This window comes from Malania oleifera, chromosome 7 (assembly GCF_029873635.1).
Source record: "Malania oleifera isolate guangnan ecotype guangnan chromosome 7, ASM2987363v1, whole genome shotgun sequence".
In the NCBI taxonomy this organism is placed as follows: domain Eukaryota; kingdom Viridiplantae; phylum Streptophyta; class Magnoliopsida; order Santalales; family Ximeniaceae; genus Malania; species Malania oleifera.
The window spans coordinates 3891007-3910602 of NC_080423.1; positions in this window are offsets into that span (position 1 = coordinate 3891007).

Consider the following 19596-nt stretch of genomic DNA (forward strand, 5'->3'; position numbering starts at 1 on the left):
AGGGAAAGAGGCCTACACCTCCATGATTTCAGCAGAGTTCTAGACAAGGCCATTGGAGGGGAGATAGATTTGGCAGAGCTTAGAGACAAGAGATAGGGGATCACAGGTATCGGGGTGAGCAGGCATACCCTTTTTGCCCTATTTGTGGTAAGAGACATACAGCAGCATGCTGGTTGGGGAGCAATGTTTGTTACAGTTGTGGTAGACCTGGACACGTAGCACGGGAGTGTCAGTGGTCACTGAACAGAGCACTAGCCCCTAAACAGATCTAGAGACATAATCAGACACCCAGGGGTGGCGGCCAGCAGAGGAATGTAGCCCCGAAAAGGGTTTATGCTTTGATGCCAGGAGACATCGAGACTGCCGCAGATGTCTTGACAAGTATTTTTACTACTTTACCATATAAAATTGTTATTTTGTTTGACATAGGTGCCCCCTATTCATTTGTATCATCGAGTTATGCTAAATTATCTGGGATTGAGGCACAACTATTAGATGTAGAATTGTCTGCTGCCACCCCAACTGGATCTACAATGAGGTGTAGAAAGGTACTCAAGAATTTTCCAATGGCCATTCAGGGGAAAGTACTACAAGTTGGTCTCATGGTACAAGACCTGCAAGGGTTTGACGTGATATTGGGTATGGACTAGTTGGCAGCTAATCATGCTAGCATTGACTGTCATCAGAAAGAAGTGATCTTCAGACCCCCAGGTGAGTAGGAATTTAGATTCGTGGGATCACGTGTACGTGCCCCACCACAGTTAGTGTCGGCTTTACAAGTAAGGAGGCTGCTTCAGGGTGATTGTCAAGGATTCATAGCTTATGTAAAGGAGAGGCTAGAGGGAGAATTAAAGATTACTTATATTTCAATGGTTAGAGAATTTCTAGATATTTTTTCGGAGGAGTTACCTGGTGTAACGACCTACCTAGTTTACCAAATTTTTTTATATTAATAATATCCAATATAAAAATCTTGACAAATCATAATCAACCTGGACCTATGGGTACCAGGGATGTACCTGAAATACAACACAGATACCTAAGCAACAGGAAACGTAAAATCATATACATATCAATTTATCCAGCCAACACAATTCCAGAGTTTTACTACAACTGTCATATACATACACGTATCCCCAAATATCCAAAAGTGGCCTAGGGTCACCACCCAAAAATCTATCCGACCCTAGCAAAATGACTTACCCTTCAGATAGGGTAAAACAACTGAATCGTAACGCTACGGAGCTCTCTCTGCTCTTTTATCTTTGGCTCTTGAAATGTTTATATAGTTGAGGTGATACACATCTCAGTAAGGGAAATAAACTAATATCAGTGCGTGGCAACATGAGTATTTTCATGTTATACATATAACAATACAAAAATTGTACTTGATAAAACTATCTGTATCATATTTGGGAAAACATATTTTATCATAACATCGTATATCATACTGAGTTTCTATAGATATAAATCATCTCATATAACTGTACATGAAAAACACCCTGGATGGATAGCTGGCCGGTGTCATGTCTTACCCCCATATGACTGGGTTGTGCGACCTAAAGGCGGGACCTAGTAATGGCTAGCCGACCACACTAGATCAACATAAGTCTGTAAATACGATGGGTCTGCCCCTCCTGGTCTGAACACCAGAGGGACGCCTGCACTACAATAAACCACATCGACTGCCGATCTCCCACTGCCCTTTACGACAAGCGGTAGCACTAACATATACATGATCGTGATCATATAGCTACGGTACCATGCTTCGTGAAAGCCTAAACCAAGCCAACCAGGTTATGATAACATGTAGTATTTTTCCAAATAATGATACATGGTTATTTCATAATAATATCTATCATGTTAATATTTTCATAAAACCTTACATAACCCATCATATAAAATTCACGACCCTTACGCCGGCATAACATATCATATAAACACCTTGGCCCTTACGCCGGTATATCATATAGAATCCTTGGCCCTTACGCCGGTACATCATATAAAATCTTCAATTTGCAAATCCCTATATCATTTTATTATTTTTCCTGAATGCAGTAATAACATACTTACTTTGTAAACATAATATTTCATCATCATAATTCTCATAGTAAATAATACTCATGCCACACAAAAGGGGTAATAATCAGAACATAAAATTTGTTCTAAAATCATATTTCTGATAATATACATGAAATCCATATTTTTGATCAACAGCATTGTTTCCAACATAATTCTACAAAATACATATTTATCTGAAATTAAATGTTATAAAATAGTAAATACATTTTCATGAAATCCTGACTTAGTTTATCCCCTTATCTGACTTTCTGGGAAGCCCACACAATAACTAGTCCTGCACTCATAGGGTTCCCCGTTCAACACCTTGAACATAATATTGCCCTAAACAAAACTTCAATATTTCTTCTAATGCAACCTTTTCTACAATTGTAGGAAAGGAAAATACTCAACATAAAGCCTTACCCTAAACTTGAGATAGAGTCCAAGTTAACCCCACAAACGATCTACTCCAGCAAACTTGAAGAGAACTTCCCTAGGAGTAGAGTGGCGGCTTCAAATCGTCGATCCGACGAAGAACAAACCCAAAATCTTAGAGAGAAGGAGTAGGGGGACGAAGAGAGAGAAATAGGAGGGTTTGCATGCCATTTTTCTCGCTGAAATCCGAATTTGGCATACTTAAACACTAGCCTTCGTCACGAGACACGTCACTTCGTCGACGAGGTCAAGAAGGGATTTCTTCAACGAACTCATAACCTTCATCGACGAATTTTAGGTCCTAAAATAGCCCTCTCGGTAACTCGTCGTCGACGAGACACGTGTCCCCATCAACGATCCCAATAAGCCACTTCGTCGACGAGGACCTACTGTGACCCCTTTTACAATTTTCTTTTTCTCCCTCATTTATTATTTAAATACCATAATTCTTTAGGTCTCTGCACCTGACTTACAAACTAATCGAGAGATAGAATTCGCAATTAATCTGCTTCCAAGGACAGCACCAATATCTAAAGCTATAGAGACCCAAAGAATTATAGTATTTATGAATAAAAGAAGAAAGGAAAAAGGAAATTTTAAAAGGGGGGGAAACTAGGGTTCGTCGACAAACCCACCAACTTCGTCGACGAAATTCCTTTTGGATCCATTGCACGCTATGTGTCTCATCAATGAAAGATTACCGAGAGGGGTAATTTCAAGGCCTGAAATTCGTCGATGAAGGTTATGAGTTCGTTGACAAACTTCCTTCTTGGCTTTGTCGACGAAGTGACGTGTCTCGTCGATAAGGGTAGGTGTATAAGTAGGCCAAATTCGGATTTTTAACGAAGAAAATTCATTTTTAAAGTTCTTCTCTCTTTCTCTCTCTCTCTCTCTCTCTCTCTCTCTCTCTCTCTCTCTCTCTCTCTCTCTCTCTCTCTAACACGGTTCCTCTGAATTCTCTCTAAGATGTCGGCTCCGTATCTCCCCGGTTCGACAATCAAAAGCTACCACGGTGATCCTGGCGAGATTCTCTACAACATAGCTGGAGTGAAATGTTGATTTGAGAAGTTTGGGAACCATCCCAAAACTAGGGTAAGTAAATTATTTGAGTATTTTCAGTATTACCCAGTTCATTTGAGGCCAGATTATGTATTATATGCGAATATGCTAGAGTTTTGTGAAGTGAAATCAGGGTATTATATTTTCAAGAATAGGGTGTTTTGGGACCCTACAGGCAAGGGTTGAGGACCCCAGTGGGTGGTGTTTCAGAAACGCAGGTAAAATGATATATGGATTATAGTTTAGGAATTGTGCATATGTGGATTCGGGGAAATATGTACGCGATAATTATTTAGATGAATTCAGTTGTTTGACTGGGAAATTATATGTGTATTATCTCAGGACGTTGAAATTATAAATTACGCACGTGTGACTCTATAAATAGCAGTTAGTGTTCAAATAGTCAGGTAAAGGAAATATGCTATGCTAGGAATTTTATTATGGTTATTAGCAAAAATTACATATTTTACCAGATTATTATTATTCAGACCATAAAATATTTGTATAACAGAAAACACAGATTTCAGAACATGTGAATTTAATTATTTAAATTGTGTGGCATGAGCTCATAACAGTTTAGCACGGTATTTATGCAGCTAGAAATATCATGTTTTACAGTATATTAGTAAAAAATATCATGAGATATATATATTTCATAAAATGATGAATTTTCAGTATACATACAGATAGAAATTATACAGTATATTCAGAAGCATGATTTACAATATATGTACAGAAACATATATTTTCAGAAATTTCAGAATATCATGATTTCAGAACCATAACACTCAGATACTCAGATATTCAGACAGATATTCAATTATACAGATAATAAACATTCAGTTAGTTATGGTTATTTCAAAATCATGGTAAAACAGTATTATAGATATATCAATTATATATGTATATAGTATCAGACCCTGATGGACCAAATTCAGCCAGTAGAGCACAGTACCGTAGCTATTTTCAGTTCACAGTGCAATCACATAAATCATATAGTATGTGGATATTCAGCAGTCAATCATGCCTATGTTGTGGACAGGCTCCCCATCAGTTAGGATTGACGAGTCTGATTTGACTTTTGGAGTTCAGTTGACTTATCCTGGTCGGCCAACCAGGATAGGTCCCGCCTTCGAGCCGCACAACCCTGTCATGAGGGGTTAAATCATGACTTTCAGTTATCCATCCAGGGAAATTTTCTCAATTATTATATATATGTATATTTAGATTTACAGAAACCGTAGACATACTTATAAATACTAGAAGTGTTATGAATAGAATATTCAGGAAATCAGTTTATGTTAAGCAACATAGGTATGAGCTATATTGTAATAATTATATGTGTTTTCTCAGACACAATTATTTATGGTATTTCTAAATCAGATTTTACAAGTGTGTAAACTCACCTGCCATACACTAGCAATAGCATATTTCATCTTACTAAGCGTTGTCTCGTCCTAGTGATTTAACATTTTTCAGGTGATTAACTAGGCGAGCAAATCAGGCTCGCAGATAAAGGGACTACAGTACTGCCCTGTCTGTAGGGTGAGTATTATGGGAAGTCATTTTTGAGTAGTCCCTAGGTCTAGATGATTGTATTTTGGGAATGGTTGTGTATGCTTAATTTAGGAAATATTCTGACACTCTGGTATTGTATATATTGATATGGTTGTATGTATCTCTGTTTTCCGCTGCATAGGTAGTTTAGGACCATGGTGGTGGTATGATTTATAATAAAAGGTATTAGGGCAAGGAAATTTCACAATATATATTTATAAGGAAAAAAATAATATGTAAAATCAAGTCAAAAGCGCCTTACGGAATGGCTCCAGCAGAATTAAAAGAGTTAAAAGACTAGTTGCAAGAGCTATTAGAAAAAGGTTTTATCGGCTTAGAGTGTCGCCTTGGGGAGCATCAATTTTATTCGTGAAGAAGAAAGATGGGACCATGAGGATGTGCATTGATTACAGAGAAATAAACAAAGTGACGATAAAGAATAAATATCCTCTTCCTAGAATTGATGATCTATTTGATCAGCTCTAGGAGACTCTAGTTTATTCCAAGATTGATCTCCGGTCAGGTTATCACCAGGTGAGAGTTAAAGCGGAGGACATTCCGAAGATGGCTTTCAGGACCCGTTATGGGCATTACGAGTTTCTCATTATGTCGTTTGGTCTGTCGAATGCACTGGCAGCGTTTATGGACTTGATGAATCGGGTGTTCCATCAGTATCTAGACCAATTTGTTATGATTTTTATAGATAATATACTAGTATATTCGAAGAGTTTTGAGGAGCATAAACATCATCTGAGGCTGGTATTGTAGGTATTAAGGGAAAGAAAGTTGCACGCGAAATTCAAGAAATGTGAATTTTGGCTGAGGCAGGTCATTTTTCTAGGGCATGTGATATCTAGGAATGGTATAGTAGTTGACCCACGCAAGATAGAGGTAGTGGTAGATTGGGTGAGGCCAAGAAATGTTCAAGAAATTAGGAGTTTTTTAGGACTTGTAGGGTATTACCAACGCTTTGTAGATAGGTTTTCCAGACTGTGAGGTCCCTTGACATGGCTTACAAGAAAGAATGGGAGGTTTGAATGGTCTAATGAATGTGAGAGAGCTTTCAGGAGTTGAAACGGCGGCTGGTTACTGCCTTGGTGTTGGCTATTCCATCAGGAAAGGATGGATTTGTCATTTATAGTGATGCGTCTCAGAAGAGGCTCAAGTGCATGTTGATGCAGCACGGGAGAGTTATTGCTTATGCATCCAAGCAACTTAAAGAATATGAGAAGAACTATCTTGTGCATAATTTAGGGCTAGCTACAGTTATAAAAACCCGGAAAAGAAAATTTTAAAAAAAAAAATTAAAAAATAATTAATTAAAATTATTAATCAATTAATTAGTTAAACATTATTAAATTAATGTATTAAATAAATAAGTAAAAAGAAATAGTATGAAAAAAAAGTTAAGAGTAATTATTAATTAATTAATTAATTATTATTAAATTAATTAATTAAATAAACAAATAAAATGAATAGTGTGAAAAAATTGAAATAAAGATATGTATATTAAATTATATATGTATATATATATATATATATATAATATTAATATAATAATAAGTGGATATGTAAGAATGCATTTGATGCAATCTAAAGATCAGATTTCAAATTTGAAATCTTGATCTTTCTGTACTCTCGCCCAACGCTCAATTCTCTCTCCAACTCTCAGTTCTCTCCTTTTGTCCTCTTCCTCTCTCTCCTCGATTTCTCGGCGGATATTCGGCCGATCAGGAAACAAAAGGTGTCGTTGGATTCCTAACTCGACCACCGACATTTCTACTGGAGTGAATATGTTGTGGGAGCGGCGTAGGCACCATTCCTGGAGTAAGGTAATTTTCCCCTAATTTCTCAATTTCTCATTAAATCTGCTGTTAAATCGACGATCAAGCACCACCACAAGGTCCTAGTCGTAATCATCGTCATCTTGACATGAGTAAATTTCCAATTGAGGCTTTTTAGGCCTCACTCCAAAGTGAGAGTGAGATTTGAAAATTTTGGCAAATTGGTTATATTTGAGGGTATAACTATTTATTTGAAAAATTATGGCCCCAAAAAATATTAAAATAATATTTTATTTAGGGTTAATTTAATGAAATTGAGATTTTTGATTCAGGGTCCGGGTGAGTGTCGCAGGCATCTTTTCGGGGCCCCTGTTGGCGTAGTTTAAGAAATCTAGTAAGGGGAAATTATATATTAAAGTAGATTTTATGAAATTAAAGGTAATAAATTATGTTATAATATATGTATATTTTGGGGTGAATTATTAAAATGTCAACCATGTAAAACTACGATTTCTGAGCCTAGAACCACTTATTTAGTTATGATTTTGTGGAAATGAATTGAAGGAAAGTGGAAGGAATTTTCTGGATAATTATGTAAGAAATGAAATATATTCAGCATATAAATGTTAAATGTGGGTTGACCTATTTTACAGGAATATGTATGAATTTTACTGTTAAATTGTGTGACATAAGATTCTGTACAAATATATGTTAAATGTATGAGATGCAGGTTAAGTAAGTAAAATATTGAGAATAAAATATTTTATGGACTATGTTGCTTGTGTATGCTAAATACAACCATGTAAATGTAAGACAGCTGAAAGACAGTCATGTTAGCAGATTCTAGCATACTTCTGTGTGGACTAATTGATGATAGCTGAAAGAAGCTGTAGACTAACTGATGATGGCTAAAGACCAACTATAGTACGAAGGAAATGAAATGAAAATGTTATGCAATGACAATGAAATGACAATGGAATGAATTGACAAATGTGAACGATGAAATGTTGAAGATTACATAAAGTGAAATGCAATGAAATGTTAAACTATAAACATGAACAGATGTGAATGATTGGATAATGGCAGAAAAAATACTGTATTATGTTATTAGAGGTATCTATGTATGTAGAACATGTTGTGATTGGCGGGGCGTACTCTCCGCCTGAGGGCTTGCTGAGTAAGGCGAGTGCTCTAGTAACTTCAGATGTGGCAATAGTTATATAACGTATTAGGGCAAAGGGAACCTACTTGTATGGGAGGGTAGATTTTCCTATCCTTAGGGCCTTTGCCGATAAGCTATTGTTGAACGGTGTGAGTACGAGATCAATTTAATACTTGAGGGCTTACTAAGTAAGGTGAGTGCCCTGGTATGCTTCAGTTGTGATCTTCGGGTTGCTTAAGTATCAAAGCATAGGGGTGCTACTTATATGAGGGGGTAATCACCCCTATCCTTGGGTAATTTCGTGGGTTAAACCTTTGCATGTGATTGGTAGGTTCAGAGAATGATTTCAGTATTAAGTTAATGATTTGCAAATGTTATTAAAATGATATTTATTTACCTCATGTTAGCCACACACTGTTTTAATATATTATTTCTTCCCTTACTGAGATGTGTCTCAGCCGAATATAAATTTATCTTTTTCAGGATTTCCTCAAGATCGAACTTAGAGAGCTTGAGATTTTATAGCATTTTTGAGAAATAGAAAAAGAAAATGGTATATTTTTATGTTAATTTTGATATATATATTTTATGTTTTTTGGTTTATGTTTTAAGTCTTATGAGATATGGATGGTTGAGAACACTGGAAATGTAGGTTATGTTTTGGAATGTGTATATATTTGAATATAGGTGGATGATTAATTTATTATGGTGTATAGATAGGAGTAGAAAACTCTAGTATTATATTTGTTGGAAGAATATAGCTATGTTTTCCGCTGTATAAATGATATTAGAATGTGAATTATCAGGTAAATGAATGGATTAGTAGCACTCCGGGCCCACGTAGAGGGTTGGGGCGTTATAGCAGTGGTGTATGCTCTCAAGATTTTGACTCTATCTTTAAGGAGGAAAATGTGAAATCTTCATAGACCACAAAAGTTTGAAATATTTTTTTACTCAAAAAGAATTGAATATGAGGCAAAGAAGATGGTTGGAATTAATTACAGATTATGACTGCACTATTAATTACCACCCAGGAAAAGCAAATGTGGTAGCTGATGCACTGAGCCGAAAGTCAGTGGGAGCAGTATTGTCAGCAGTGGAGATTTAGCACCCTATCCAAATGGATTTGGTAAGGTTGGGAGTGGAGCTAATAGAGGGTGATCACCAGGCATTCATTGCGAACCTGGTGGTTCAGCCTACTTTGCAAGAAAGAATTAAAGCCGCCTAGAGGAGTGATTCAGAATTAGCAGAACTAATGGAAATAGTACAGGATGGATAGGGGGAAGAGTTCATTATTTCAGATGACGGAACATTAAGGTTTCGTGCCAGACTATGCATTCCTGTAAACGCCGAGATCAGGAGGACGATCTTAGAGGAGGCTCATAGATCCCTTTACACTGTGAATCCGAGTAGTATGAAAATGTATCGGGATATATAGGAATCCTTCTGGTGGAGCGACATAAAAAGAGAGATTGCTGAATTCGTGAAATAGTACTTAACGTGTCAGCAGATAAAGGCTGAGCACCAAAGATTGGCAGGGCAGATGCAACCACTCTACATCCTTGAATGGAAATGGGATTATGTTTCCATAGACTTCATGACAAGGCTACCGCTAGCGCGGCAAGGACAAAACGCTATATGGGTGGTCGTAGATTAACTAACGAAGACCGCTCACTTTATCCTTATCAAAGTCAACTATTCTATGGACAGACTGGTAGAGTTATACATTCAAGAGATAGTGCTCTCTCATGGTATGCCAGTATCTATAGTCTCAGACCAAGACCCCTGATTTACTTCACGGGTTTGGAAGAGCTTTCAGGAGGCGATGGGATCACAGTTAGCATTCAACACCGCTTTTCATCCTCAGACGAAAGGGCGGACAGAGATGACGATCTAGATACTTGAGGATATGCTGCGAGCGTTCATGCTGGATTTCGGGGGTAGTTGGACCCAGTATTTGCCACTAGTCGAGTTTGTGTACAAGAACAGCTATCAGACCAACATTGGGATAGCACCATATGAGGCTTTATATGGTAGGAGGTGTTGTTCTCCATTATATTGGGATGAAGTGGGAGAAAGTTGAGTATTGGGACCAGAGTTGGTGTAGCAGGCATATGATAAAGTCCAACTTATTAAAGACAAAATCATTGCAGCTCAGAGTCGACAAAAAAGTTACGCAAATGCTCGCCGCCAGGAGTTAAAGTTTGATGTGGGAGATCAGGTATTTTTTAAGGTAGCTCCACTAAAGGAGTTATGGGATTTAGGAAGAAGGGTAAGTTGAGCCCTAGGTACATTGACCCATTTGAGATACTTAAGAGAGTGGGGTCAGTTGCCTATAGGCTAGCTCTACCACCAGCTTTATCTAGAATTCATGTATTCCATGTTTTCATATTAAGGAAATACGTTCTATACCCTTCCCACGTGATAAGTTATGTTGGGATAGGGCTCAGAGATTCACTGGCATATGAGGAAGCACCAGTACAGATCTTAAACAGGAAGGAACAGGAATTGCATACCAAGAAAATTCAATTAGTAAAAGTCCTATGGAGGAATCATGCCATAGAGGAAGTTTCGTGGGAGCTTGAAGAGGAAATCAGACAGAAATACTCATATTTTTTTAGTAGAATATAGTAATAGTCAGTATTGTTTAGATAATGATAGTTTTATTTTAATCAGTACAAAATTATGAATGTATAGTTGTATTTTAGTTTATAGGGTAGTTAGTGTTTTGGTTTTGGGAGATTTTTTTCTTTTATGGGTATAATTGTAATCTCTCTGAACAGCTTATGTAACCACGGTATTCCTCTACCATAAGTGAGGGTAATTAATAAAATAAATAGTCTGTTTTCCTCAATGGATGGTGTTCAATAGGGGTGTACAAAAGTTACCGAAAAACCAAAAATCGGACTGAAACCGAACCGAAACACATTTCGGTTCGATTTTTCGATTTGCGGTTTCGGTTTCGGTTTTGAAATATAAAAAATTTCAGTTTCGGTTTCGGTTTCGGTTTCGGTTTTGGACCAAAACCGAACCGAAAAAATTGAAAACCGGATTAATAAATAATAATTGTATAATTTTATATAATAGTGATTATGCTGCCTGTTGGATCGCTAGTCGCCGGCGAGAACCACCTCCGAATCCACCATGGCTACCGCCTACCAAAGTCAGAATAGTTCAAGTGCTTATGGTAGTTCTTCAAGGTTTAATCGTCAATCTCCATCTTCGATCTGGAATGGACTCTAACCAGTCCCGAAACTGTTTGCATCCTCGGATCTGGGTAATCAGCATTCAACACCAGATTTTTCTTTCCAAGCTTGACGCCATTTGGGCCTTCAAATCTGCCGCCGACATGTTCGACGACTGCAACTCCATGAACTCCTGCGAGATAGCCTCGCTGAACAATCTAGCTTGCAGGCTGCAGCCTTTCCCAGTGGGCGGCGACCTTCTCATGCAGAAAACCAGAGAGAAGAAAGATGCAGGAGCAGGAACCACAAGAAGGGGAAGAAAGCAGAGACAGGCAGAGGTAGAGAGGGAGGTATAGACAGAGGAAGAAAGTAGAGACAGGCAGAGCCGCAGAGGTAGAGAGGGAGAGGGTGCTCCGTGCTTTCTTCCTGCATCCCACATCGGTTGGGAATGGGAAGAATACAAGTATCCCCACCCTATATATTTTATTTGGATCCGACGCTTTGCAAGTAAAGCCTTGGCCCATGAGTTATAAAATGGGTTGTGGCCTATTGATGCAGCCCAACTTGGGTTTTGTTTCATAGTTCAAAATTTAGTAAAACCGAAAATAACCGAACCGAACCGCAAAGTTTACGGTTTGGTTTGTTCATAAACCGATGGTGTACGGTTTGGTTTCGGTTTAGTCATTTTGAAAACCGAGGAGTTCGATTTGGTTGGCGGTTTTGGCAAAAACCGAACCGAACCGAACCGTGTACACCCCTAGTGTTCAATACGAATAGTAAGTTTAGAGGACAAAATTTTTTAAGGAGAGGAGAATGTAGAGACCCGAAGAATTATAGTAATTAAATAATAAAAGGAAAGAGAGAAAAGGAAAATTTCAAGAGAGACTCATCAAGGTCTCGTCGATGAATGTAGAGCACTCGTCGATGAGAAGCCTTCTTAGGCTCGTCCATGTGGACTCGTGTCTCGTCGACAAGAACTTACCGAGAATACTGATTTCGGGCTTGAAACCTCGTCGATGAGGGTTAGGTGTTCGTCGACGAACCCACTTATTGTTAAATAATTATGTATTATGAGTTTTTAACAAAATAACTTTTTTTTTTCATTCTATTATATAAGCCATTGAAAAATATCAAATGTTGAAAATAAATTGAAAATGCATTCCAACCGTCTTTCTATATTACGAACCAAATATAATAATTGCATTCCAAAAGTAATTTCATTCCTATCTTGATTTTATTTCTCTCACGATTTCTTTTCTAATTTCATTCCACAAAACAAATGGAAGATTAATTTGATATAGTAGTGAGTACCTAGCTATGAATGCCATAGTTTAGATTAACCTGTAAAAAAGTAAACTTATTTTTTATTTTCAATTTTTTTAAATTTAAGATCTTGTTGTCCACTTTTTCAATACTTGAATTAAAAAAAATTAAATGAAACATTATAGGGCATCATTAGTTGTGGAAATTTTCTTTTTTTTTTTATTTTCAATTAAAATTTTTTAAATACCCCCTTTTTCTATTTTTCTAATATTTGCATAGAAAAACTAGAAATAATAACGAACATTTATTTAGAAAAGCTAGAAAATAATTTTGATTACCAGATTTTCCATGTAAGCATTGGAAATTTAAAAAATAAGATGGTATTTTGTAAAAATTTAAAAAAATAATAAAAAATAAAAAATTTATTTTTCATGATTGAACTAGCCATATAATTTTTCGAGAACCACAAAACAAGGTAGCATTTTGTAATTTCTTAAAAAACTAGAAAATAAAATAAAATAAAATTATCTTCCACAAGCTAAGAGGCCATTAATAATTTGAAGTAAATAAAATAAACTAAGAAATTGTTTACGTAATTAAGGTAAAGTTTGATATGTTTTCTATTTTTCTCACACCTTTATTCTAGGAATTTTCCTTTCACCTTCACTTAAGGTGTTTTTCTACTTTTTTACTTTTTTTTTCTTATTTAGGGTCGTGTTTATTCTATTCCATTTCTTACTGTTCTTGCAAGATTTAATATTTTAAAATGAAACAAAATAAACTAATATATAAGAAAATAAATGTAGGTGAAATCAATATCGTTTTGAAATTATTCCACACGAATTTTTTCTTGAACCTTCATTCAAGGAGTTTTTCTTTCTCTTCTTTTCTTTTTCTTTTCCGTGTTCTTATCCATTAAAAAGTTCTATTCAAATGAGTCGTAAAATAAAATTAAGTGTTTGTTCCATTCCATATTTTACCGTTCCCTCGAAAGGTTTAATATTTTAGACAAAACAAATTGAAGTAATATACAAATCAATAGAAGTGAAATTTGAAATGTGTTAAATTTGTCCCACACCTCCATTGCTTTTTCTTACACCTTCATTCAAGGAGATATTTTTCCTTTTTTGTTTTTTTTTTTTTTCATCATGAAATATGAATATTTGTTCCATTCCTCTTTTACCATCCCCTCACAAGATTTAATATTTTAAAACAAAATAAAATAAATTAATAAATACAAAAAAAGTGTAAAACGTTTTACACTTGTTTCACGTCTTCGTGGACTCCTTTCTTGCCCTTCTACAGTGTTTGGATTCCAAAGATGTTCGAAGATAGTCAAGAGGGATGTACCCCAATACTCAAGAACTTCGATCACTGAATTCTTTGACTTACGCATGGGCTTTTTTTGTCTTATTCGCCAATCGTCGACAATGGCTATATGGTTATTAGAATCAGGCAAAAATGCGAGAGCATGTTTGAGTTTGGAATAACATTGCAGAATTTGAATTTAATTTTCAAAAGGAGGATGAGAGTAGATGAATGATTAAGGGGGTCAGAGCATTTTTTTAGAAGCTTTCTGGGCTTAAGATTAATACGGGTAAGAGCAGTATCGCGGCTATCAATATGGCTGTTGAGAATGTTAGGGAGCTATATGTGGAGATGGGGTGTAGTGTTTTGGATTGGCCACTGTCCTATCTTGGGGTTCCTTTGGGGGTAAACATAGGTCTACTAGTTTTTGGGATCCGGTTGTGGAAAGGGTTTCTAAGAGATTGGATGGGCGGAAAGGTGCTCTTTTTTCTCTAGGCAGTAGAATTACTCTTATCCAGCCCTGCCTTTCTAGCATCCTTTATATTTCCTTTCGATTTTTAAGATTTCATAAGGGGTTGCTAATAAGATTGATAAGATTATGAGGGGACTTTTGTGGTCGGGGGCAGGGTAATAGGGATCATCTGGTTTGTTAGGGAGTGATGGCTAGGTCTAAATAGGAGGGTGGTTTGGGTACAGGAAATTTGGTGTCTAAAAAACACAGCCCTTTTGGCTAAATGGCTTTGGTAATTTCTCCTATATAATTTATCTATGTGGCATTTTGTTGCTGAAAGTAAGTATGGATTAGATGAGAATGGCTGGAACACTGATTTGAGATTTAGATGTTCTTTGGAGAGTCCATAGAAAGCTATCTCCCAGAGTTGTTCCCTCTTCATTCCCCATGTTCAATTCCTAGAGGTAGTAATATCCAGTTTTGGAAAGATACTTGGTTGGGGAATGTAGTTTTGTCTACTTCTTTTCCACGCCTTTTCCACCTAAGTTCAGTGCAGGATGATTCCATTTCATCTTTTATTGTAGATTCAGATGGTCATTTGCCTTCTTAATTGGGTTTTTCACTTCCACGGATCATTAAAAGATAGGGAGATGAGAGAGCTATTTTGTTTGCTAGTCTTGTTGAATAACTGTGGTTTTTCTTTAAAGGAGGATATGCGGCCTTGGTCACTGGATTCTTCAAGTGTTTGTTCATGTAAATCTTCTTGTGATTTTTTGATAGGTCAAATTTTTATTTCCTACTATATAGTTCCATTTGGAAGGCCAAAACCCCCTCTAAAATTAAAGCTTTTACCTGGTTGATTATGCTTCATAGAATTAATACCAGTAACTTGCTACAAGTTAAGAGACCTTAGAAGGCTATATCTCTAGACATGTGTTGTAACAACCTGCTAAATTTTTTTATATATTTATATATATTAAGTTAAACTGCGCTGATAACTCCTAATGGAATAAAATATCAACCTAAGCAGTAAGAAGCTGAGGTCGAGTATCCACAACCATATACATATACAATACAATACCAGAGTGCTAAATGCTCCCAAAATATACATACATAACTGAACTAGGGCTACACAAATATACCCTCTTTCCCAAAAACACTCACCCTACTGGCAGGGTAGCACTGTAACCCCTCTACCTGCGAGCTTGATTTGCTCGCCTAACTGGATCACCTAAAAAATATCAATTAAACGGGATAAGGCGACGCTCAGTAAGAAGAAACATGCTATTATTAGGGTGTAGCAAGTGAGTCATAAACTTGAAAAATCTGATCTAAACAAAATAATACCATGTATAACAAATCTGAGAAAACCTGTATACTTGTTATCATATAAAACATGCTTATGTAGCTTAACATAAACTGATTATTCAGAATCTTCTATTCATAATACTGATAATACTTATAAGTATAACTGTCATCTGTAAATCTCATCATAATATATATATATATATATATATATATATATATATATAATAATTGTGAAAATTCCCTAGATGGATAACTGAAGTCATGAATTAACCCCTCATGATAGGGTTGTGCGGTTCGAAGGCGGGACCTAACCTGGCTTGTAATAACTCCAAAAATGACTATATAAGATTAGTGGGGTGATTCCAAAAAAATTTTAAAAAAAATTATAATTAATTAAATTTATAGAAATAAAAAATAATTAAAATTTATTTTTATTAATATTAATAAAATATATTATTATTAATATTAATTAATATGTTTTTATTATTTTTATTATTATAGATTCCTTCACCTGAAACTTCAAAAGAAGTTTCAGGTGTTCTCTCCAAGAAAGAGGCCTGCGCAGAGCTCTTCCCACAACTTTTCTCTCTCTCTCCTTGGGTTCTCTCTCCCTCTCTCCTCAATTCCATGACGGATTCTCGCCTGATCGAAAATCGGAAGATACCGCTAAACTCCATTCTCCGCTACTGTCATTTCTATCAGAGCGGATTAGTGGTAGGAGCGGTGTAGACGTATCTCTTGGAGTAAGTCAAATATCCCTTTTTACCTCATTTCTTGCAAATTATAAGCCCGATTGATGAACGGACACCACCACGAGAATTTAGGGATGATTCTCTACAAGTCTAACAGGACAAAATTCTTGTGGGGTCGTCGTGGGCAAAACCCCAAATTTGGGATACAGGAGTTATTAAGGGACTTGTTTTAAATTAATTAGGATTAATTTAGAAATGCTAAAATGTTGAGTATCTGGAGTTGAAGTAGAATTTTCAAAATTTTGGGTTCGGGTGAGCGCTGTGGGTGTAATTTTGGCACCCACAGGAAAAATTCAGAAAATTAAGTGGGGGTGTCAAATATTAGCTTAAATATTAATTTGGAGTGTATGAAGCCTAGAGAAGGTTAGATGAGTATTATTTTGGGGAAATGAATTAATTAATATGAGGAAAATGCAAATTGCAGAGTTGAATTTCGAGCGCCAAGGGCGAAGGATTTGGGTTCTAGTGAAACTCTCAATAAGTCAGGTAAGGGGAATAAATTATAACAATATTTTTAGAATTACTGTGTGAATTAATATGTGAAAATAAACATACGGTATTTTGCCTTAAAATTATTATGATATAAATATTAGATAAATTGTGTGACATTTGAGTAATATTAAACTGTGATGCTTTGCAGTGTGAAATTAACATATTATGAGTATTAGATGAAAATTGTGTGACACATGACATATGTTGAAAAATGTGAAATAATAATGATGTGTATTTTTTGAAAAAATATTGAAATGAGAATGATTGATGTGATATTTGTACGTGAGTAGAAATTATTTGCATGAAAAATAAGTTTGTACAAATTACTGATATGAGTATTTTGGGAAATGTGAAAATATGTGAAATATGATATATATTATTATGAGATGATGAAATGTGCACAAAAAATGATGAGAATATTTATATTAAATTAAATTGAGATATACTGAAATATGATTGATGATATGTCAATACCGCACAATAGTTGCAGGTGGGTGGTATTCCTTTCCTACTGATGCTGTTGGGGAGGTATGCTCAGTATGAAGACTGTGTGTGTGTGTGTGAAATTCTTTCTGATGACGTTGGGAATGTATGCTCAGTATGGAGAATGCGTGTGTGTGAAGTTCCTACTGATGTCGTTGGGGAGGTATGCTTAGTATGGAGACTATGTGTGTGTGTGTGTGTGAAATTCCTACTAATGTCGTTGGGGAGGTATGCTCAGTATGGACACTGTGTGTGTGTGTGTGTGTGTGTGTGTGTGTGAAGTTTATACTGATGTCGTTGGGGAGGTATGCTCAATAGGGAGATTGTGTGTGTGAAGTTCCTACTAATGCCGTTAGGGAGGTATGCTTAGTATGGAAATTGTGTGGTGAAGTTCCTACTGATGTCATTGGGGAGGTATGCTTAGTATGGAAATTGTGTTGTGAAGTTTTGATGCAGTTGAGGAGGTATGCTCAGTACGGAAATTGTGTTGTGAGATTCCTACTGATGTCATTGGGGAGGTATGTTCAGTATGGAAATCGTGAATGTGTTGAGAATTTGAATTATGTGATCTAATGTATTATGTAAAATACATAAATGTGAATTTATGTATACATAGATATGTAATGAGTTAAAATGGGAAATGATTATGAAAAATGAAAGAGTGTGTGTTTTATAAAATAAATAATTGAGACAAAGTAAAACTCTCTGCCTGAGGGCTTACTAAGTAAGGTGAGTGCCCTGATAGGTATCAGATGTGGCCATTCTTGGCAGCATAACGTGTTAAGGCAAAGGGAAGTTACGTGTATGGGCGGGCAATCTTCCCTATTCTCAGGAATTTTGCGGGTAATTATGTGTGTTAGAAATGAATAAACTTAAGAAATGATTTTAAAGCTTATAAAAGTTTGTGTTGTATATCTATATGATTATGAGAATGTGAATATCAGTGTATTTTCTCAGATGAAGTATTGTTTTGAAAAAAAGTAAAGCATGTTATAACTGAACTCATATGGCCACACACTGTAAATAATTTATTCCTTCTTACTGAGATGTGTCTTACTCAAATTATCTAAAATTTTCAAGGAACAAGGATAGGTCAAGTGATAGAGCTCCGTGATCATAGGGAGCTGGGATCCTGACACCCAGGGTGAGTTTTTAGACTAGGGGAGGTGTAATTCCCCTAGAGTTGAGTTGTTTTTGAGTCTGTTATGGTGATGTATATAGATGTATATTGATACTCTGGGTATGGTATTCTGACTAATATGTATATACTATATTCTGCTGTTAAGTTGTATAATGAAATAATTTTTAACCCTATACCCAATGCGGGTTGGGTTGTATGAATGGTAGTAGGATTGTTGACGTAGCCGATTTGTGGATGTTGTTTATGATAACATGTAAATTATTTATTATTGTTTATAAAAAAAATTGTACAAAAATTGGGGCATCACATGGCTAGCCGACCAGGGTAAGTTAACTAAACTCCGACAGTCAGATCGGCCCCCTCAACCCATATCTGATGGGGAGCCTGTCCATAACATAAGCACGATCGACTTCTGAATACCACCTATTATCTAAATAGGGGTTGCACTCTGAACTGAATATAGCTACGGTACCGTGCTCTGCTGCTGAATATGGTCCATCAAGGTCTAATACTATATACGTAACTGATATTTCTAAAATATTGTTTTTACCATGATTCTATAACATCCGAAATAACCATAACATCATATAAATTGCTGAGTAAACTGTAATAACTGAGTTTTTGAGATATCTGCTTAACTGAATAACTGAAATATCTTATTTACTGTATGAACTGAATGTTAGGATTTTAAAATAGATATATCATAATATTCTGAAAATACTGCAAAATACAAGTTTCTGCGCATATGTTGAAAATCATGGTATTCTGAAAATTATGGAAGCCTTGTATTGCTAATACTAACTCATGCCACACAATTAAATATCAGCATTATCGGGCTCTGAAACTGCATAAATAATCTGAATAATAATTTGCTGAAAACATATAATTTATACTGAATCATAATAGGTTTGCCTAACATAGCATATTTCCCTTACCTGACTCCTACTAAAATCTCCTATTGTGATGGGTCCTACACCCGCAGGACTCCCCACTCAATACCCTAAAAATCATATATCTCAAAACAAAATATCATTATTTCCTTGTGTACTACACTTCCTACAACTGTTGGAAATCCAAACTTTGACAAAAAGACCTTACCCTGAATCTATGATGAAATCCAACTTCGTCCCACCGACGATCCGCTCCAACAGACTT